The sequence below is a fragment of the Triticum aestivum genome, chromosome 2B, assembly GCF_018294505.1.
Source record: "Triticum aestivum cultivar Chinese Spring chromosome 2B, IWGSC CS RefSeq v2.1, whole genome shotgun sequence".
Lineage (NCBI taxonomy): Eukaryota > Viridiplantae > Streptophyta > Magnoliopsida > Poales > Poaceae > Triticum > Triticum aestivum.
In genome coordinates, this window is record NC_057798.1 from 721,636,424 (window position 1) to 721,659,099 (window position 22,676).

The window sequence follows — 22,676 nt, forward strand, 5'->3', positions numbered from 1 at the left end:
ACGATGCATTCATCATCCCAGAAAAACGTCTGGAACAAGATAACCTCCACAGAAGGCTTATGGCCACGGCGAGGAGCCTAAAGAAGCATAAGCAAAGGCTTAAAGCCGCGCATGATACGCTCAAACGAAGATGGAATAAAGTGCTAGACACTGAAGGAAAATGTGGTGACGATCGCCACACAAAGAGCTACCCAAAACGCAAGCTGCTGCCAAATTTGACGACGAGGCCGCAGCGCCCAATCCGCCAAAGAACAATACGGCCATTCGTCCAGACCAACCACTTCATGGCCGCGATAGAGCAGCCACTGATACTGCACATGATTTAAATGAGCTCCTGGACAAAAAGGCCGGTGCGGACAGGTCCATCTACGGATCCAGGGGACATGCCCCCACGCGGGATAATGGTCACCACAATCATCACACTGATTGAATACCAGTTCGGAATCAACACCGGACGCAGCAACAGCCGACAGCAAGCCGTGATATGTTCATATACAGAGGGGCCGTGCACCCTCTGTGCTTCACCGATGAGGTGCTGGATCATGAATTTCAATCGGGATTCAAACCCGTGAACATAGAGGCATACGACGGAACGACAGACCCTGGGGTCTGGATTTAGGATTTTACCCTTTACATACACATGGCTCGGGGGGACGATCTCCACGCCATCAAATACCTTCCCCTCAAGTTGAAAGGACCAGCTCGGCATTGGCTGAAAAGCCTCCCAGAAAACTCAATTGGAAGTTGGGAGGAACTTGAGGATGCTTTCAGGGCCAATTTTCAAGGGACCTATGTCCGACCTCCGGATGTAGACGATTTAAATCACATAATACAATAGCCCGGAGAGTCGGCCCGTCAGCTTTGGAATAGATTTCTCACTAAGAAGAATCAAATTGTTGACTGTCCGGATGCCGAAGCCTTAGTGGCCTTCAAACATATATCCAGGACGAGTGGCTTGCCAGACACCTCGGCCAAGAAAATCCAAGGACGATGGCGGCCTTAACAAGCCTTATGACCCGCTTTTATGCGGGCGAAGATAGTTGGTTGGCCCGTAGAGGCACCAGTGACCCAGGCACATCCGAAATTCGAGATGGCAACGAGAAGCCACGGCGCACCAAGCACAAGCGTCAGAACAATGACGATAGTACGGACAACACGGCTGCCAACGCCGGATTCAGGGGCTCCCGACCCGGTCAAGGAAAGAAGCCATGCAAGGGCAACAAAGAGGGACCGTCCAGCCTAAATAAAGTCCTGGACAGATTGTGCCAAATCCATGGCACCCTCGAAAAACCTGCAAATCATACTCACAGAGAATGTTGGGTCTTCAAGCAGGTCGGCAATTTAAAGACCGAACACAAGGGAAGGGAAACGCCAAGAGAAGATGAGGATGAGCCTCGCCAGCCGAACACGGGGGGACAGACAAAATTCCCACTGGAAGTCGGAACAGTAAATATAGTCCACGCAACTCACACAGAGTACGTTTCCCCCAAATCCAACCCCTGGGCAGTCTGCCCGATCACTTTTGATAATAGCGACCACCCGGCCAGTATCCGACACGGAGGGTCGGCTGCCTTGGTGCTCGACCCAATAATTGATGGATACCATCTCACTCGAGTCCTAATGGATGGAGGCAGTAGTCTAAATCTGATATATCAGGACACCGACCGCAAGATGGGGATAGATCCACCCAGAATAAGCCAAAGTAACACCACCTTTAACAGAGTGATACCAGGCATTGAGGCCCACTACTGGGGCTCCCTCATATTAGAGGTGACATTCGGTTCTCCCGATAACTTCAGAAGCGAGGAACTACTCTTCGACATCGCTCCCTTCAGCAGCGGTTATCATGCATTACTCGGAAGAACGGCCTTCGCTTGCTTTAACGCAGTACCAAACTACGCCTGCCTTAAACTTAAGATGCCCGGTCCACGTGGCGTCATAACCGTTAGCGGAAACACAGAACAGTATGCGGCGACTCTTGTAGCACGACATTAAGCGGCCTCTCCCACCAGAACGCATGATCAGTCGTCAAGTCCACGGACACGGTTAGACGAGTCCAGTACACCATCGTCAACAACAGCTTGGATAAACCTGAGCTGGGTGCTATACATATCTCCCCATAAATGATACCAGGAGCTGCAAACATGTAATAAAGCCCACAATTCGGCTTGCATTATTAATAGGCCAATATCTCACATTTCTAACATCCATTAAGAATAATCAACTTCCCCCGCGCTTAATCTTTTACATGAGTTTTCGTTTTTACAGACACTATTCGTGCGACACCCTTCCAGGATACGGCGCAACAGAGACAAAGGTGCAGATGTGCAATAGGGCCCCGCTCAAAGGTTTCTCTTTAGATTAAGCCCCTGTGTAAACCTTCTTTACTATCTCTTGTTGCTTGAAATCCCATGGGTATTCAATACACCCACAGGGGATACTGGCGTTATAGGCATTTTGCCACGACAGATCAATGCATGTACCTGGAAATACAGGGTTCATAATCAAGGGCGTTGCTCAGCCCAGTATATGTTATAAAGTCTGAATACCTTAGGGAGTGTTCGGCGTCGCGAGTTTGGCCATATATGCGTCAGCTCTGAATCATGTCTTTGCTCAAATGTTGGGTTTGCCTAGCTCCTGGGTTTGCGGCCTTACGTTCCGTTCTATCGGCTAAGGCGGCCAAAGGAGAACTACTGCGATTGTGCCCTGGTTATTCCGTATGAGCACCTTAGTAGAGAAAGCCGAAAACTGACTGTCATGATACAGCGAGAGACTGGTCAACCACCCGAAGACTCATCGGAATCTATAGGATTCCTCCGCATTAAGGAAGGACCATTTCCCAGTCATGTACATACGCGCCCCTATCCAGATGCACGCGTAAGTACTAGGGGCTACATAGTAGCCCCACCATTAAAATCCTATGGCTAAGTGAAAGTGTTACAGCTATATAGTCCGGTTGCCTGGTTCAATGTGCGATCACCTCCTCAATGGACCAAGACGTTGGATCAAGTGTGATTACGCATATTCTTTTTTCGAACACCCCTGCATTATGTGTGTACGTTGGATCAAGTGTGATTACGCATATTCTTTTTTCGAACACCCCTGCATTATGTGTGTGGGGGCTAAAGCCAACGACTGCTAACTTTCAAGTTATTTGCATACATAAACGGCCGCGCAGGAGACATTATAACACTTTTAGGCAAAAGTATAAACACAGCCTCTATATTTCACACATAATTGTTTAAAATTAGTCAATTCGTCACTCGAACATGACATTCTTCGAGCATTGAGCCTCTGTTCTACGGGCACCTTCTATGACCTGCTCAAAATAGTGCTCGCTTGGTCTTGGCTTCCTGTCGGATAGTAAGAGCCATCCGCGCACCCTCTATGCATGCCAACCTCTTCACGGCATCGCTTCACGATCTGGTGCAAAATAGTTGCTGCACTAAACCAAAGTAACTGTCCGGCCTCGGTCCTTTCGGCCATAGATGGTCTATTACAGACCTCATTGCAAGATCTGACAACCTATGGAGCTCGGCTATAGAGGCCATCTTGTCACTTAATGGCAATGAGCGCGTTGGAGCGCTAAATTGCGACCACAATAGCCTTTCTATTTCATTATCTTTATGATCCTTGAATAACTTGGTCGCATCAGCCGTACTTTCCGCCAAGTCTGCATACTCATCTGTAGCGCTCCAAAGTTGATCCAAAGGAGCATACTTTGGATCTAAGAACTTCATCCGCAACAAATAGGGGTTTCCAGCCGCGATTTCTCCGGCTTGTCGAAGTTCCTCCCGCGCGTCTCTAATTTGAGAGCGCATCTCCTTAGCCGAATCCAGCGCCTTCTTCAGGTCAGCCGCCTTTGCCTGATTCTCCTTCTCGAGAAGATCATACCGGCCGACGGCGTCCCTCAGCTCCACAGCCATCTTGGATATCTTTTCTTCGCTTTGGCGATGAGCAGCCTGTTCGGCTCTCAAGTCTTCGGCTGCCTTTATGGCAGCCGCATTGCTAACCCGGGCTTGTTCCTTGGCTAGGGCAAGTTCCGCCCTCAGGGCCTCAATGGCAGCAGCTCCGCCTGCAGCCACGTCATATCATATTAATATTACAATCCTCTTCATATTTTCTAAAACAAATGAGGAAAAAACAAGCGCATACTCTGTGACTAATCAAGTCGCTTGTTTACAAGCGTGATGTCGGTATCCACCACATAATCTGTCGCCTCAGTTCGGCAAATTCAGAATTCTGGTCTATCGCCGGACCTTTAGCCACCTGCGCATGAATGAAGTACGATCATTACCTAAGAGTGTGATACTCCGTTTGCCGCCTAGACTGGCAACCAGAGTCTCAGGGGCTACTGTCTACATGGAGCACACCTAGCATGTGCGGAACAATCAAAAATTACGTATTTTATCGCGTACTTCGAAGCCTTTGAGCAAACTTCCAAAAGCTTCATTTAACCCGCTTGTGGCGGATGAAATCTTCTCCAACACCGTACCCATTAGCGTACGGTGACCCTCGGAGAGAGCAACTTGCTCCAGGAGGCCCGTCAGCGTGTTCGGCCGGAAACCGGACTGTTCGGGACCCTTCTCGTTGCCCTCTAAGGGAGCCGAATGCGCCGGGCTCGGGGCGGCCGAAGTGTCAGCTTCCGGCCTCAGCAGATCTTGACTCCTCTGTGATGACACCTCAGTGTCGCCTGCCCCATGGGGCGGAGAAGCAGGTGGGGTTTCACTTTCCATCATCTCCAGAAGAAGATCCCCCAAAGACGAATCCTGTTGAGACGAGCTACTAGATGGACAGCAAAAAAAAGATCTTGGTTACTGCTCTCAGAGGAAAAAGCAAAAGCTTCTTGTTTATTATTAACTTACAGCTCGGTGGAGGGCTGGCCCGTTTGTAGGCACGATGCGGTGAGGACGCCCTTCGAGGCAGGGCCCCCTGGTGAAGCTTTCTTCCCTTGCTTAGGCACCTCCGTCTCCAAATCTTCGGAGGCAGCCCTATTCTTCCCGCGAGGGGAGGGAACCTTGGAAAAACCTCCCCGATTATCCTACTTCATGGAGACAACAGTTCCCCCGGTTTGGATGTGCAATGTGTGGAGTTCAGCTTCGCTATTCTTCTCTCCCCCTTTCCCTGAGGGTACTTGGTTTAATACGCGCCTAAGCAGCCTGGCTATTGCAGGACTAGGCGAGCCTTCAGGAAGAGGGGGCGTACACCTGATCCTCTCCGCCTTGTTGAGCCAATCCTGGTCGCGGACAAGTTTTCAGAATAATATTGTATTAAGCATAAGCAAAGTGTTCGATTATAGGGTTACTTACTTGGGTATCTGGGCGGTGGCAGCTCAGGCCCGCATCCTCGGTGGTATCCGGACACCTTACTTGTGGTCCATAGAATAACTTATACATCCCTTCGAGCGTCACGCCAAAGAAGTGCTAAATGGTTCGTGGACCTTCCGGATTGAACTCCCACATCCGGAGAGGCCGATGCTTGCACGGCAAGATCCGCCGAACCAGCATTACCTGAGTAATTCTGACAAGATCAATATCCCTCACAAGAAGCTCCCGAATATGGCTCTGCAATGTCGTTACGTCATTAGCAGGCCCCTAGTCCAGTCCCACATTGGTCCACGACGCCAGTTGAGGCGGAGGACCGGAGCGGAAGGCAGGGGCAGCCGCCCACGTTGTGCCTCGAGGAGCTATGACGTAGAACCACCTCCGTTGCCACAGATCAGACACCTCCAGGAAGGAATCTTCTAGCCATGGAACATCAGCGTTCCTGCCTATTATGGCGCCTCCGCACTCCGCGTGTCGCCCCTCAATCACCTTCGGCTTCACATTGAAGGTCTTGAGCCATAGGCGGAAGTGTGGGGTGATGTGGAGGAAGGCTTCACACACGACGATAAACGACGAGATGTGGAGGATGGAATCCGGAGCTAGTTGTGAAAATCTAGCCCGTAGTAGAACGTGAGCCCTCTCACGAAGGGATCAAGAGTCAAGCCCAAGCCTTGGAGGAAGTGGGAAACAAATACGACACTCTCGTTGGGTTCGGGAGTGGGGATGATCTGCTCAGGGCTGGGAAGCCTGTGCTTGACATCGGCGGTCAAATATCTGGCCTCCCTGAGCTTTGCAATGTCCTCCTCTGTGACAAAGGAGGCCATCCATCGACCTTGAAGGTTGGATCCGGACATGATTGAATATCCGAAGTACCTAAGCTTGAGCTTCGGGTGTTGGAACTCGAGAGGCGGATAGGCGCAAGCGTGGTAAGAAAGGGATAGGCCTTGACCCCTCTATAAAGGGGAAGAATATCAAGCGTCCCAAGCGTAACCATTCGAGACTTGCCTAAAAACACGGAGTCATGCCAACAGGCATGGTTGGATTACCCATACCCGTATTGATGAGGATCCCACGATAAGAGGGACACGATCTCTGCTTCGACAAGACGTGCCAAAGGAACTGCCTCGTAATGTGTGCGATAGCTGTTTAAAAAACGGTTTGAATAAAGGCCGGGTCGTGGCGTGATATCACGCTACATAGAATTGTCAGCGGATTAGATTTGTGGATTATTGTTCTCTCTACGGTGGTATGTGAAATTTGTCTTGCAGAGCCGGACACGATTTAAGTGTTCGAAATTTACCTTGAAGTATTCGGAGATGGAACCCGCCTTGCAATGCCGAAGACAATCTGCACGCCGGACTCATCGTCATTAAAGCCTGTTCAAGGGTTACTGAGGGAGTCCTGAATAAGGGGGTATCCGAATAGCCGGACTGTACACTTTGGCCGGACTGTTGGACTATGAAGATACAAGACTGAAGACTTCGTCCCGTGTCCGGATGGGACTCTCCTTTGCGTGGAAGGCAAGCTTGGCGATTCGGATGATAGATCTCCTTCTCTGTAACCGACTCTGTGTAACCCTAGCCCCCTCCGGTGTCTATATAAAGCGGAGGGTTTAGTCCGTAGGACAACAACAATCATACCATAGGCTAGCTTCTAGGGTTTAGCCTCTACGATCTCGTGGTAGATCAACTCTTGTAATACCCATATCATCAAGATCAATCAAGCAGGAAGTAGGGTATTACCTCCATCGAGAGGGCCCGAACCTGGGTAAACATCGTGTCCCCAGTCTCCTATTACCATTAGCCTTAGACACACAATTCGGGACCCCCTACCCGAGATCCGCCGGTTTTGACACCGACACCTACACCTCTAGATCCGCGGAAGCCGCCCTTTTCTTCTTTCCCCCCTTAAGGGTAGAGTTGCTCTCTTCCTCCTCTACATCTTCATCATGAGTGGAGGAGGTCTCTGTGTCTTCGGACACGACGTTTGAAGAACCCTTACGGCGGATGCCACCTCTGGCCTCCTTGCCTTTCTTCTTGGCCTTCTTCTCCGGCGCCTGATACAGCACCGGGACCAGCATCTTTGTCAGCAAAGGGATGGCTGGGTCTTCGGGCAGCGGAGCCGGACATTTGATATGCTCCGCCTTGTTTCTCCAGCCCTGTGGGAGTAAGAAAGTTCAATATACTCCTTTGATTTACAAATTAAAGTTATCATAAAACTTACGGGAGTGGCCAGATGGGCGTAGTTGAGGCCGCGGTCTTCGGTTGTTTCCAACCACGACGTTTGAGGCTTGAAAAGCAGCTTCCATATGTCTTCGTGCGTTGTGCCAAAGAACCACTGTAGGGTCCGAGGACCGGCCGGGTCAAATTCTCACATATGTATAGTTCGGCGTTGGCAAGGGAGAATCCGGCGAAAAAGCATCACCTGCATCATGCTGGCAAGACTGGTGTTCTTGTTTATCATACCCTTGACATGGCCCTCCAGCGTCGTCACCTCGTTGGGCGAATCCCAATCTAGGCCCTTATTGAGCCAAGATGTAAGCCGCATCGGGGGCCCGGACATGAACTCAGGAGCGGCGGCCCATGTGGCATCATGGGGTTCTGTGATATAGAACCACCCCGGCTGCCATCCCTTGACGGTCTCCACATAGGCCCCCTTTGGCCAGGTGACATTGGGAAGTTTTCTCACCATGGCGCCGCCGCACTCCGCTTGTTGGCCTTCAACAACCTTCGGCTTCACATTGAAGACCTTGAGCCATAGGACGAAGTGGGGAGGGATACAGAGGCATGCCTCACACCCGACGATAAACGCTGAAATATTGAGGAAGGAATTTGGTGCTAGATCATGAAAATCTAACCCATAGTAAAACATGAGACCGCGGACTAAAGGATGAAGGGGAAACCCTAGGCCGCGAAGGAAATGAGGGATGAACACTACCCTCTCATTAGGCTCCGGAGTGGGAATGATCTGCTTTTTGGCTGGGAGCCGGTGGATTATGTCCACGGCCAGGTACCCAGCTTCCCGGAGCTCCTTGATGTTCTCTTCTATAACAGAGGAAGCCATCCACTTGCCCTGCGCTCCAGATCCAGACATGGTTGGGGTGTTTGGTGGCAATGGAAAGGATTGGAACTTGAGCACTGAAGCTCGAAGGACAGACGGGCTCAGGAGGAAGAAGGCGAGGGGTAAAAAGATGGATCCTTATCTTCTTATAAAGGTAGTGGATATCAAGCATCCCCGCCTATGCCTTAAATCTCGCCTATTCCCAAGGGGGCATGTGAACGGCACGGTTGGATTACCCAAACCTCTCTTGATGAGAATCCCGTGATAAGAGGACATGATCTCTGCTTTGACAAGACGTGTCAATAACCGTGCCTCGAAACACGAAGCAGGGGCTGTAAAACGGTTCGGGATACTAACAAGGCCAGGACATAATGCCTCGCTGGAAAAATCGCCTATGGACGTGACTTACTTTGTTTTGAATATTTTTGTCCTTACAGCTCAAAGTTGTAATTATTAAACAGAGCCGGATACAACTATTATGTGTGAATGACTGCATTGGAGTATTCGGAGAAGGAACCCGCCTTGCAGTGCCGAAGGCACTCCATGCACCAGATACATCGTCATTGAAGCCCAGTTCACGGGCTACTAATGGAGTCCTGGACTGTGGGGTCCTCGGGGAGCCGTCCTATGTTACATGGGTCGGACTGATGGGCCGTGAAGATACGAGTTAGAAGGCCTTCTCCCGTGTCTGGATGGGAGTCTCCTTTGCGAATGGCAAGCTTGGCGTCCGGATGCATGTATAGTTTCCTTCCTCTGTAAACCGACCTTGTACAACCCTAGTTCCCTCCGTTGCCTATATAAACCGGAGGGCTTAGTCCATAGGCAGAATCATAACCATACATGCTAGACATCTAGGGTTTAGCCATTATGATCTCGAGGTAGACCAACTCTTGTAACCCCTATACTCATCAAAGTCAATCAAGCAGGAAGTAGGGTATTATCTCCATTAAGAGGGCGCGAACCTAGGTAAACATTGTATCCCATGTCTCCTGTTACCTTTGATCCTTAGACGCACAGTTCGAGACCCCTACCCAAGATCTGCCAGTATTGAAACCGACATTCTCTTGATGCTTTTAACTCTTTGTGAAATTTAGTGGGTTCACCACCACTCGTGATCAATGAAACAATATTGACTCTAGAGCATGTTATGGAAAGACTATATGCTATTGAAAAGAAAGTGCTCATCGCAGTACAGATTGAAAACTTGGATAGAAAAATGCAAAGTTATGCCACTAAAATCGGGTCAAAAGCGGGAGATGTTTTTAAGATTTTAAAAGAAAAGGGAACTATAGTTCATGAAAGAATCGAGGAGAGTCCGTCTAGGATTGATAAACTGGAAGAAATTTTTTCTAATCTAGGTACGGCTTTTGCTTCCGCTAAAATTCCCGTGAAAATTAGTAAGACTACTCAAGTCACTAAAAACAAAGGTGCAACTTCTAGTAATGATAAGGGAGATCTTAAGACTATTAGTATCCATCCCAACTTTATCGAAGTCATAAGAGACCCATTTTGTGAAAATAAGTTTTCCAATCTTGTGCCTAGAAGTATTGTCATTGAGAATTATATGCAAAATCCTTGGAAAATCCCATGTGTCCGATCAAAGAATTGAATAACAAAGGTGACAAAACTTAGATCCTACGCGTTATGCCTAGCTAGGGGCGTAAAACGATAGCGCTCGTTGGGAGGAAACCCAACTTGTATCTTTTTTGCTTTTTGATTTTTTTTCTTGATTTAAATAAAATACCCAATAATACCTCCGGTTAGATGGGTTTTTGTGGTTTAAATGAGTGTTTGTGCCAAACAAAGCCTTTGGGTTAATTTGGGTGAAAGTTGATTTGATCTTGCTGAAAAACAGAAACTTATGCACTCACAAAAATAGCTTTAATAAATCACAGAAACATGATTTTGGGTTGATTCTTTTTGCAGAAGATTAATATACAAATTACCCAGTTTTTCTAATTTCCCAAGATTTTTGGAGTTACAATAGTATTCTAGATATCCAAATTGCTACAGACTATTCTGTTTTTGAAAGATTCTGTTTTCTTTGCATTGTGTGCTTGTTTTGATAATTCTACTGTTTTCTTTGACGAGTTTTTGCCATAGAAAAGTTGGAATACAGAAGATTTAATGCAAAAACAAAATATGAATAGGTTTGCAACAATACTTATAGTAGTGGTTTTCTTTCTTATACTAACGGATCTCACGAAGGTTTTGTTGAGATTTGTGTGATTGAAGTTTTCAAGTTTTGGGTGATCTTACAATGGATGAAGGAATAAGGATTAGCAAAAGGCTAATCTTGGGGATTCCCGAGGCAACCCAAGATAATATGCAAGAAGTAGCAAGCAACTAAGCTTGGGTATGCCCCCGAGTGGCATCCCCCTTTTTTTCTAACAACCATCGGTATTTTACTTGAAGCTATATTTTTATTCATCACATATTATGAGTTTTGCTTGGAGCATCTTATATGAGTCTTTGATTGTTTTGCTTTGTGTTCTAAGTCTTGAATCCTTGCTTAACGCACCTTTTTGAGAGAGCAAAAAATTATGCTATGCTTGCTCCTATGCTTCACTTAAATTTTTAGAGCCATGGATTTGCTCTAGTGCTTCACTTATATCTTTTTTTAGCACGGTGTGCTTTGTTATTTTTGAAGAAATGTTGTCATTCTTCACTTAGATTTATTTGAGAGTTAGTAAAATCTTCAGGAATTCTCTCTTGCTTCACTTAGATTATTTTGAGAGAAAGAAAGTATTATGCTCATGTTCTTCACTTATATTTGTTTGAGCTTATCAAAAGCAACATATGATATGTGAGTCATGTTGATGAGTAATTGTGCTTTAGTAAGAATATTGATGTTAAGGTTTTTGATTCCCTATGCAAGCACGAAAGTCAATAGTTATGAAATGAAATTTATATCCTACTTATGGTGCATTATTTGGTGTTACTTATCCTTAATGCTTGGGTATGAGATTTTTTGCTTTTGGTTGGTCGCTTCTCAATCTTTTTGCTAGCCTTCATTTTGCACTAAGTATGATCACTACTTGTGCATCCAAAACTCTCTAAACCAGTTTTGCCATATGAGTCCACTATACCTAACTATATGCGGTATTTCCATGTCGTTCTAAGCAAATTTGCATGTGCCATCTCCAATTTTCAACATAAATTTCTCTTTTATTTGCTCTACCGCCCGCGAGGCGGTGAAGGGTGGCCGATATTTTCCATGCTAGATGTGTTATTCGCACGACGAGTGTTTATTCACTTGTCATTGCACCAGAGTACGACAAAGGTATTAGGGATGCCCAGTCCTGAAATGAAAAATGAATTTACTTTATGTTGTCACATAATAAATCCTTGGAAAGTGTTGGTATGGAGGGCAACCGTGGATTCAGCTAGCCATGGAAAGTGAAAGTAATGGTGGAAAAAGGAATAAACTTTATTTTCTGTATGGGAACCGCCTATGATGTATCTAGCATGGAAAGTGTTGGGAGCTCTAAGTTGTTTTCGTTGGTGGGAAAAGTATGCCTCTCAAAAAAAATTTATCTCTCAATTTAAGCTTTGAGCTCTGGCACCTCTACAAATCCCTACTTCCTCCGCGAAAGGCCTTTCTTTTACTTATGCAATTTTTATTTTGAATTTGAGTCTCCATCTTCTGTCATAAAGCACCAACTAAGGGGCACTATGATCGTATTTAAGTATTGGGTGTAGCTATTATTCGAGTGTGTTTCATGAATGTATCAATGATTGAGCATAATGGGCTCGGGATAACTTGCTTTAGTGTTGATATTTTGAATGACGTGGTTGCTTGTTGGTATGCTTGAGTATTAAAGTCTTCATGTCAAAACTAGACTATTGCTTTGAATAATATAAAAGTCCAAATGTTCATTCTATAAAGAAAAGAAATGTGATGAACATGTTAGGCAGCATTCCACATAAAAAAATATGTTTTTATCATTTAGCTACTCGAGGAAGAGCAGGAATTAAGCTTGGGGATGCTGATATGTCTCCAACATATATATAATTTTTTTATTATTCCATGTTGTTATATTATCATTCTTGTATGTTTTGCAATCATTTTATAGTCATTTTATATCATTTTTTGGTACTAACCTATTGACATAGTACACAGTGCCAGTTGTTGTTTCTGCATGTTTTTTACATTGCAGGAAATCAATACCAAACGGAGTCCAAACACAGTGAAACTTTTTGAGGATTGTTTTTGGGCCAGAATACATCCAGTGGGCCAGAAAAGCACCTGGGGGTGCTCTGAGGGAAGCCAACCTCGGGTGGGTTGTGCCCACCTCGGGTGCCCCATGAATCGCCTCTTTGCTCTGTAAATACCCCAATATTCCAGAAACCCTAGGGGAGTCGACAAAAATCAATTCCAGCTGCCGCCAGAGTCCAGAAACACCATATCCAATCTAGACACCATCTCGGAGGGGTTTATCATGTCCATTGGTGTAACATCCCAATTTTCAATTTGGATGTTTATAAATAGATCATTCATATGCATCCATGATTTATGCATTTTGCCCCATTTATTTTATTTGATTTTTGATCCAAGGAACTTTGAGAAACTCAAGGACCAAAAGAGAGAGTTGGAAGTTTCCGTAAAACCATTTTTGAGAATTTCAAAGTTCGGATATGGATCAAATTTGATTTCACCAAAAATTCATTTCCATTATATCAAAAATAAAATAAAGAGAGAAGATAAAATGACTTCTTCAAAAACACAAAGAAAATATTGGAATTTGAATTTGGAACCAATATATATTTGTTGGGTTTTATTTGCAATTTATTTTAATAGTTTAGCAAAAATATTTTTTTAACTTGCATTTTAGGCCAGATAAAAGTTCACTAGGTCATATATAAGACCACATAACTATGTGAATTTTCTGGGAATTCTTAGACTTATTTTCATTTGTCTTTTGGTGCTTTAATGCTGCTGTAAAAAAATGATTTAAAAAAAACAGCTGGCCCAGCTAGCGCCAGCCAAGCCCAGCCAGCGAGGCCAGCGAACCGAGCGAGGCTCCAGCTCTTGCTCAGCGCCCAGCCCCACGTGATCAAAAAAGAATTCCCAGGCAGGTTTCCCTCGCACGCTCGCTCTTCCTCTTCCTCGTTGACTCTCTCTCTCCCCTGACGCTTGGACCCCACCTTTTCTTCTTCGTCCTCACCAACAGACAATAGAAACGTACACGTACATTACTCTGACGCCTCTTCGTTTTAAATTCTTGAAAATCCTAACTCCATCCAAACTCATGACCAAGGAAGATGTCCTATCAATAGTCACGACTCTCCTCGACCGATTCAGTCAAAAATCCCTCGCCAAAACCACCTCTAGACGATGCACTCGACGTTCCAATCTCGCCTCAGAAGCTGCAGTTCATCGCAAGTTTCCGATGCCGGTGATCCGTCCTGAGCCTTATCCTTTTCGGTTCCGACTCCCCTCGATCCCTAGACTCCGTTTGACATGGTCTCGCACTCCCTCTTCATCTACAGAGGCCACCTCGACCACGTTGTCTTCACCGGAGCACCTGGAGTACGCGAGCTTCATCGCTTGGTTTTGTCGCCGTTCGTTATCGCCGACCTTCACGGACCCCACCACCGGACGAGCCACCCTCCGTTGCATATCGTAGACACCTCCGCCGCCGCCCACGATCGTCGGAGCCACCACCATCACCATGCGAGAGCCTCCCCAAACATCCCGTTCTTCTCTGTAAGTTGAACGAGCCCATGTTCTCTTCATTTTTTTCCTTATGGATCGGCCACCCTCTCCTAAACTAGCAGCAAACGCCCGTACGGCCAACCAGGGAGGGCCACATGTCGCCGGCCGAAATTAGTTTTTTTTTCTTGAAAAAAATTCCTATTTCAGATTTCTGTCAGATTGTTTTTTAGTGTATCTTTTAATCTGTAGATCCAAATTAGGTGATTCTTTTCCTACTAGTTCATAAAAATCCCCTCTATCCAGAGAACCAAACGAAAAATATTTTTGAAAATTTTAAAATTTGAATTCAAACAGATCTGAATCCAAACTTTGTTAGGCCGTAACTCGAGTTTCGTAACTCCGTTTTAGATGATTCTTTTTGCAAATCGAAGCTCGTAACGTGTACTTTCTGTTAAAACCAAAACCATTTATTTTTTGTTGCTATAAATATTGCGTTCTGTACAGAAACATTATTTGGTTGTTTTTGAAGTTTTCTGAAGTCCTCTCTTTGTTTTCTTTTTGGATCTTTGCTTGTATGCTTATGTATGTTATTGCTTGCTTACGCTAGATCATCCGGAGTGGGAAGCTTGCTACTACGGATCTTTACAGTTCAACGAACGTCAGCAAGGCAAGTTCACACTTTGATCATAATTTTTTAATACCCAGTTTTTACTATGCATTAGTTTAACCCTCAAAGATTGCACGAACAGGATTGGGAACATGTGGATATGCTATGTAGTTCATGTGGTAGGAACCTATGACCTTTTGATCACCCCGGGAATATTCGTTATATCATATATTGCTTAGCCATGCTCGTAGACGGGGATTGGTATGTGTGATCCATGCAAGTTGCGAGATTTAATAATTTTGGGATAACCTAAGGTGGCAACTTTAATACACATCTGGGTGGATTGTTTGGGGCACCTGGAGAAACCAGTGCTTGCCCAAGGGGAATCCCGGAGTACCCGTGTGATTACCCTAGGTCCGCCACCCAGGCTCAAAGGGATCATAAGATTTTTCATGCCTAGAAACTTCCGTGTGCAGCCACAAGCCATTATGGGCTCTCGCATAGTTGAGTAAGTTGTGTGACCTCTTTCCGTGGTAGACTAGCTGATGTAGGGGAAAGTAGGTGTACCGGTGTCGGTGTCAAAACCGACGGATCTCGGGTAGGGGGTCCCGAACTGTGCGTCTAGGCGGATGGTAACAGGAGACAAGGGACACGATGTTTTACCCAGATTTGGGCCCTCTTGATGGAGGTAAAACCCTACGTCCTGCTAGATTAATATTGATGATATGTGTTACAAGAGTGGATCTACCACGAGATCAAGGAGGCTAAGCCCTAGAAGCTAGCCTATGGTATGATTGTTGTTCGTCCTAAGGACTAAAGCCGTCCGGTTTATCTAGACACCGGAGAGGGCTAGGGTTACACAGAGTCGGTTATAATGGTAGGAAATCTACATATCCGTATCGTCAAGCTTGCCTTCCACGCCAAGGAAAGTCCCATCCGAGCACGGGACGAAGTCTTCAATCTTGTATCTTCATAGTCTTGGAGTCCGGCCGATGATGATAGTTCGGCTATCCGGACACCCCCTAGTCCGGAACTCCCTCAGTAGCCCCTGAACCAGGCTTCAATGACGACGAGTCCGGCGCGCATGTGTCTTCGGCATTGCAAGGCGAGTTCTTCCTCCGAATAATTTATAGAAGATTGTGAACACCAGGATAGTGTCCGGCTCTGCAAAATAAATTCCACATACCATCGTAGAGAGAATAATATTACACAAGTTCAATCTGCTGACGTATTTTGTGGTGTGACGTCATGCCATTACCAAGCCTTTACTCAAATTGTTTTATTGTTCCACCTCCGCGCATTTAGCGAGGCGGTTTCCTTGGCACGTCTTGTCGAAGCAGAGATCGTGTTCCCCTTATTCCGGGATTCCCATCAATATGGACGTGGGTAACCCAACTACGCCATTGATTGTGACGCTTGGGAGATAAGAGAGTTTTACCAGGCCGGTGGGGACACATGTTTTTGTCCGCCCATATAAGGGGATAAAGATCCAACCCTTTTACCTGCGCCTTCTTCCTCCTTGGCTTATCCATCTCCGCGAACTCGAGCTCCAGCGCCCAAGTCCGCACTTCTCACCTCAACCTTCTCCAACTATGTCTGAAGCGGGAGGCAAGTGGATGGCCTCCTCCGTCACGGAGGGGCAGATCCAGAAGCTGCGCGACGTCGGATATTTGTCCAGCGACATCACGGAGAGAGAGCTCATCCCCACCCCTAGGACCCATGAGAGGGTAGTATTTCTTCCCCATTTTCTCCGCGGATTGGGCTTCCCACTTCATCCCTTTGTCCGGGGGCTCATGTTCTACTATGGCCTAGATTTCCATGATCTGGCCCCGAATTTCATCCTCAACATCTCGGCGTTTATCATCGTGTGCGAGGCCTTCCTCTGCATCCAGCCCCACTTCGGCTTGTGGCTCAAGACCTTCAGTGTCAAGCCGAAGGTTGTGAAGGGCAGCCAAGCAGAGTGCAGAGGCGCCATGGTGGGTAGGATGTCCCACATTACGTGGCTGGAGGGCACTTTCGTGGAAACCATCAAGGGGTGGCAATCGGGGTGGTTCTACATCACCGCTTGACCCTGATTGGGCAGTGGGCCCCGAATTCAGATCCGGCATCCCTACACGGCTCACCTCCTGGAAAGAGAGTGGCCGGATTTGGGGGGATTCAGAGGAGCTGACCGGACTCCAAGCCTGTATCCAGAAGCTGGCGGACAAGAAGCTCAAGCTTGTCAACGTAGTCCAGGTCATGCTCATCCGCCGGATTCTCCCGTGCCAACGACGGGGCTTAAACATGTGGGAGTTTGATCCGGCGCAACACCAGACCCTGAGCGGGCTCTTCGACACTACGTACGAAGATGTCTAGAAGGTGCTGTTCAAGGGCGCCGGAGCTCCCGCATCCGCTACCGAAGATCGCGGATTCTGCTCGCAGCGTCCAGCTGACGAGGTAAGTGATTTCACCACTTGTTTTCCAAAGTTTGACTCTATGCGGGATCTAAACTCCCTTTACCTTTGACAGGAATGGCTGGCGAAGGCCGAACGGACTATCTATCTGGCCCCATTGCCAGAGGACCCAGCGGACGCCCGCCTAACGGGGATGCTGGCTCCGGCACCCCATGTAGTGTCGGAGAAGAAGGCCAAGAAGAAGGCCACGGGGACTCGGAAGAGTTCCCGTTTTTAGGTTCTATAGGATGATGAATCCGAGGACGACCCCTCCCACCAAGGCGAGGAGGAGAAGAAGAAAGCCTCTCCCCCAGCGGGGGGAGGGAAGAAAAGGAAGGCCTCCCCAACAAGGGAGGCCGAAGGGTCCAAGAAGGGAAAAACTCTTCCCCCGGACTGCTCCGCCAACGACAGTGACGACGACGAGGACTGGCCTCCAAGGGTCAAGCCCTGGCGATATCGTATGTATCCAAACTCCCGAATAACTTCAAGGTTTTTATTTTTCGCCACATAATGTCTTTCTAATGCCGCATGCAACCCTGCAGTCCGCCTAAGGATGATCTTCCCGCCTCGTCGAGCGGGTCCTTAGGTGCGTCAGATATGGATTCTCTTCCGACGGCCTCCACCCCCCATGATGCGGATGATGCCGAGGTGGGATCCCAGCAAGGGACCCACCAGGAGGAGAGGCCCCCGGAGGTGTCGCAGGACAACCTCCCGGACTTTGCACCGGACTCGGCCCCGGAGCCCACAGTGGCTCCGGAGTCCGGCGGGTGACCCCTTCGCAAGAAGGGCAAGACCGTGACGCCGGCTGCCTCCGTCCAACCGGAGGTACCGGATAACTTGCTGGAGGCGCTCAACAGCGCCTCCATCGAAGAGGAACACCGCACTGTTATGAGTGCGGTGATTCAGAAGGTGCAGCTCGCCAAGAGAGGGCTGACCGAAGCCTGCAGTAGCCTTCTAACAGGCTTTGAGGTAAGAATTTCAATATCTATAAAATGGTACCGCATAGACAGTAGCCCCTGATGCGTGGTTCGGTGTTCGGAAAGAAAAGCCGGACTGAGGATCTAAAAAGATATACGCAGGAGTTATATAAAAAATATGTCAATATGTGATTGCAGGCTGTGCTGCTGACCTCTGCCGCACTGACTGCGGAGGTCAATACTTTGAAGAAAACCTCGAGCGGTCCGAGAACGAGCTCGGCCGTGCCAAGAAGCAGCTCGAGGACAAGGAAGGTGGGTAACACCTGAGTAAAATTTTACCTTATAGAAAAGGATTTTGGTTGCAAAAAGAATGACAAGGATAACGTGGGTATTGCAGGGGCCACTAACGAGGTGGCGACCTTGAAAGAGGCGGTGGCCGCGGCCGAACGAAATGCGGCCGCAGAGCGCACCGAGCGAGAGAAATAGGAGGCGTGGGTGGCGGAGGTAGATCAAGAGCTCTAGGATCTCGTGAAAAAACATGAGAGCCTGGAGCGTGACTCGAAGACTCGAGAGTCTGAGCTTGCAACGGCTCTTGAGAGTGCCAAAGCCGCTAAGGCCGAAGCCTACAAGGCCCTCCAGGAGATTGAGGCGGTGAAGAAAATAGCAGTGGGTAAGGGATTTTTCATGCAAAGTAAGCATGTGAGTGTTAATTACCTGTTGCTTACCCGAATTCGGAGCTCTCCAGGAGCGTTCTCATATCTTCCTCGCAGCGTGTCCGATGCTGCCGCATTCTACCGGGCCAAGGAGGGGAGCTCGACGGAGAAGGTCTTCTGGTCTCAGTATGCTGAGGCCGGACATCCCGTGCCCCTTAGAGACCAGCTGAAGCAGCTGGTCGAGATCCACAAGGCGGCCGAACAGGCCATGAAGGGCCTCATAGTTCGGCTGTGGCCTAAGGAGGCCATGCCTGGGAGCTACTTCGGCCTTGTGCGGCGGCTGGTGGATGCGTGCCCATGGGTTGAAGTCATCAAGCACTCCGCCTGTATTGAGGGTACCCGTCGGGCCCTTGACCACGCGAAGGTGCATTGGGGCTAGATGGATGCCCAGAAGCTTGTGACGGACCCGCCACCAGAGGGCAAGGAGCATCGCACGCCCGAGATGTATTATAAGAGTGTTCTGAAGGGCGCCCGCACTATTGCGGGGGAGTGCTCCAAAGATGTAATTTTTTAGTAGACTCACATTTTGTTATCCTGTGCACTGAAAACTTAGTTCATATGCGCTACGCAACGCTTGTTAATTTAAAATATTACCTTCTGTGCGGCTGTTTATCAAATCTGAGAGATGGCAAGTCGTCGGCTTCAACCCCCATGCCACGAGTGCTGGGGTATTCGGGATAAACTTGAGCACTCTTGTTCCCATATTTAGGTCCATCTAGGGAGGCGCTCAGCACAGCGAACAAGGCAACCGGATTCTATAATTTTAAATTTCGGCGAAGCCCCTAGTCTTCGGAAGGCCGAATTTGGGGCGCTATCCACGCCTGGGCCGGACAAGATCCGGCTCCTCGCTCTAAGCGGCATAAGTCTTTAAGGACTCGCAAAAACCTCTCGAACAGCGACCGGCTCTCGCCTCATCATGACGGTCAGTTTTAGCTTTCTCCACTGAGGCGTTAACCCAGCTCAACTGGGGCACAATCGCAGTGGTTCTCCCAGTGCTACCTTAGCCGATATAACGGAACGTAAGGTACCAAAACATGGGAGCCGGGCAAACCTAACTATTGACCCAAGACATGATTCGGAGCCGATGCATATAATGTTATAAGTTCGGGGTGCCGCACTTGTGAAAGTGTTCAGACTTATCACACCATGTTGCGGGAAACGTAAGCCCCTGCTGTGTTTTTAGCCGTACCAAAGTGTACGAATGCGACATGTCGTATGAACATATGTATGAAAAAGAAATGCAATTATAAGCAAAAAGTTGCTGTATTGTTTTATTCAATAAGTGCTGCTATGAATGCAGAACGATACAAATAGTGCGATAAGCAAGGGATGGGACTGCTAAATGTATCCCCCTCTAGGGGTAGGCTGCGGATTGGTGTATAAAAATGCTCGTAATGGAGACCACCTGTATATTCATTGTAGCCTTTATCCTTCCCTGGCTGTTGCATCGTGAGTTCGGCAGGTCTGCTGCCGGACAGGGCCTCTGACGAACGGAGTCCTGTGGGTAAAAAATAAAAGGTAAAAAGAAAAAAAAAGAACGACACACTTGAGAGCCCCTGGTGTGGTTGAGCCGCAGTCTGGGCTTATTGTGGTCATGCCCCTCTCCCCATGCCCATGGTATCTTCAGAGTGTAATGGTGTACGCGAAGGACCTGTTTGGACGTTTTACAGGGGCTGGGGTTGGGGCCGCACTGCTACGCGTGCTCGGAACGTGCCAGGTGGTCTTGTTGTAGGTTACTCCGGGCGCGCTTAGCTTTGTCCGGCCGCTTAACGGCCGGACTCGAGAATTGCCTGAAGAGGCTGCATTGTACTTCTGCCGCGAGAGCCACTGTATGTTCCTCCATTCGGAGAGAACGTTCAGTGTTTCCGTTGACCGTGATGACTCCTCTAGGGCCTGGCATCTTGAGCTTGAGGTATGCATAGTGCGGCACCGCATTGAACTTTGCAAACACGGTATGTCCGAGCAAGGCATGATAGCCACTGCGGAACGGGACTATGTCGAAGATTAACTCCTCGCTTCGGAAGTTATCCGGGGATCCGAAGACCACTTCTAGTGTGACTGAGCCTGTACAATTGGCTTCTACACCTGGTATGACGCCTTTAAAGGTCGTCTTGGTAGGTTTAATCCTTGAGGGGTCTATGCCCATTTTGCGCACTGTATCCTGATAAAGCAGGTTCAGGCTGCTGCCGCCGTCCATTAGGACTCTGGTGAGGTGAAATCCATCAACGATTGGGTCTAAGACCAATGCGGCGAATCCGCCATGGCGGATGCTGGTGGGGTGGTCCCTTCGGTCAAAAGTGATCGGGCAAGAGGACCATGGATTGAACTTCGGGGCGACTGGCTCCATCGCGTATACATCCTTGAGTGCACGCTTCTGCTCCCTTTTGGGTATGTGTGTTGCGTATATCATGTTCACCGTCCGCACCTGTGGGGGGAAACCCTTCTGTCCTCTATTGTTCGGCGGTCGGGTCTCTTCCTCGTCATCGCTATGCAGCCCCTTGTCATTGTTTTCGGCAATTAACTTGCCTGCCTGCTTGAATACCCAACAGTCCCTATTGGTGTGGTTAGCTGGCTTTTCGGGGGTGCCGTGTATCTGGCACAAGCGGTCGAGTATTCAGTCCAAATTGGACGGACCCGGAGCAGTTCTTTTGAATGGCTTTTTCCCTCACCGGGTTTAGAGCCTATGAATCCGGCATTGACTGTCGTATCCTCACTATTGTCGCTGTTGATGCGGCGTTTGCTTTTGTTACGACACGACCTGCCATTCCGGTCCTTGAAATCCGGACTGCCAGAATTTTTGCTGAGGTTGTTGCTGCGTGCTAGCCAGCTGTCCTCACCCGCGCAAAAGCGGGTCATGAGTGATGTAAGGGATGCCATGGATTTCGGCTTTTCCTGTCCCAGGTGCCGGGCAAGCCACTCGTCGCGGATGTTATGCTTGAAGGCTGCAAGGGCCTCCGCATCCGGACAGTCGACGATTTGGTTTTTCTTTGTTAAGAACCGTGTCCAGAATTGTCTGGCCGATTCGTTTGGCTGCTAAATTATGTGGCTTAGGTCATCAGCGTCTGGTGGTCGGACATACGTGCCTTGGAAATTATCGAGGAATGCAGCTTCCAGGTCTTCCCAACTCCCAATTGACTCTGCTGGCAGGCTGTTAAGCCAATGCCGGGCTGGTCCTTTAAGCTTGAGGGGGAGATATTTGATGGCGTGAAGATCGTCACCGCGGGCCATGTGGATCCAAACCGCGGGGTCTGTTGTGCCATCGTAAGATTCGATATTCACGGGTTTAAACCCTTCGGGGATTTGATGATCCATTACTTCATCTGTGAAGCATAGTGGGTGTGCGGCGCCTCTGTACTGGGCGATATCGCGACGGAGCTCAAAAGAGCTTTGTCTATTTTGTTCGGCCCGGCCGGACTTACTGTGTCCGGCGTGACGGTTGTCGTCACGTACCGTGGGGCGCCCACGCGATCCATAAATCGATCTTGATTGTCTTGCCTTATCCTCCAATATATCTCACAAGTCCGGAGCGTTCCCCTGTGGTCTTGAGCTTTTCGAGAGGTGCCAGGGTACGGGTCTAGTGAAGGGCCTAGAGGCCTCTCTGTCGCGACCACGGGGTGGTCGGTCAGCCGTATTGTCTCCTGGTGATGCGAGTTCATACGCTTCCTCCTCTAATCGAGGGAGCAGCTTGCATTTAGGGTAGCTTTTGGAGGGGCGTTCGAGCTCATGCTCTTCGGCCGCGAGGACTTCGGTCCATCTGTCGGCTAGCAGATCTTGATCAGCTCTAAGCTGTTGCTGCTTTTTCTTGAGGCTGTTCGCCGTGGCCATAAGCCTGCGTTTAAAACGCTCTTGTTCGACGGGATCCTCAGGCACGACGAATTCATCGTCGTCGAGGCTTGCTTCGTCTCCGGAGGGAGGCATATAATCCTCTACCTCTTCTTCTGCCGCTCTCTCATGAGGGCTGGCG